This window comes from Camellia sinensis, chromosome 6 (genome assembly GCF_055761805.1).
Source record: "Camellia sinensis isolate YWXY chromosome 6, ASM5576180v1, whole genome shotgun sequence".
Taxonomy (NCBI): domain Eukaryota; kingdom Viridiplantae; phylum Streptophyta; class Magnoliopsida; order Ericales; family Theaceae; genus Camellia; species Camellia sinensis.
The window spans coordinates 194487961-194489102 of NC_138966.1; the positions used below are offsets into that span (position 1 = coordinate 194487961).

The window sequence follows — 1142 nt, forward strand, 5'->3', positions numbered from 1 at the left end:
TCTACCTAAGCCATTTTTGTTCTTCTTCCAACATTCTGTTCTTTTTCACTCATCCTCTAACTTAAAAACCTTACAAAGATTGTTTCTTCTAATCCAAGAGGAAACAAGAGTATCATAATCAACTCATTGAAGAACCTTTGAAACCACTAGCTGTGTAACTAGATGAAGTACACGAATGCTGGTGATTCTGGATCTCCAATCATAGTTTATTCCATCTATTTATCCAATTGTTCCCCTTTTAGTAACATTACTAATGTTTAAAACAGATTTATTCATCAAACACACCAATGGTTGTGTTACCATATTAACATTGTCACTGGAATGTCTAGACACCGACCTCTGGGTTGGATGATTATCCATGTGCGTCGCACCCAATTGAAGATGAACGTCATTTGGATCTTAGATGTTGGATGTTTCTTGCAGCAGATTGCATGCATTCAATCTCAAAGCTTCTTCAGAAGGAACATGAACTCGGGAAGGTATGACAATAGGAATAGACATTTGCATCTCGGGGTTCATGTCTTGCCATATTAAACCTCCAAATAGAAATAATGCAGGAAAGGAATATGATTCAACAGCTAAGCTGCTCTCGAATTTTGAAATCCTAAATCAGGTTTGTGCAAAGTTCATTATGTTATCTAGCATTATTTCTTGTTCTTCTAGAGCTTCTATAATCTTTTGTAATTGGTGATGCCTTTTTTTTTTTTTTTTGGTAGTTCTATAATTGGGTAGAAAGCAAAAGAAAAGTTTATAATTATTTGGAAATCTTCTTTGCTGCAATTCATTTGTATTCTATCAAAAAATTATTTCCAATTCAATATGAACTGATGTTTCAAGAAGTTAAATAAGGTGCTTAATGTTTTTGCAGATGCACTTTGATGATGCACATGGAACTTAATTGGATTTTGGAAATCACACGGTAAAGGTATGCTCCTTGCCCATTTATTATTCCTTTTAGATTATGGTACCACTATCCTATATTCAACTCAAAAAGTCTAGGATCACAAAACCGGACACAACTGATCAATTTTTGTGTATGTAGAACTCGTATTCAACTTATACACAATAACTACAATTCACGAAATTATTATATGCAACTGAACCAGAATATAAAATGCTAAGAACTGTCTACATTGTCATAG

The 1142-nt window shown here is 33.7% G+C and overlaps 1 long non-coding RNA gene across 1 annotated transcript; it reads left to right on the top strand.

Annotated features, from left to right (window-relative positions):
• The first annotated feature begins 333 nt into the window (after positions 1 to 333).
• Positions 334 to 927, top strand: LOC145793137 (uncharacterized). The gene is made up of 3 exons (XR_014333748.1): positions 334 to 479; positions 563 to 613; positions 869 to 927. It is a non-coding gene; the product is annotated as an uncharacterized LOC145793137 (long non-coding RNA).
• The last annotated feature ends 215 nt before the right edge of the window (positions 928 to 1142 follow it).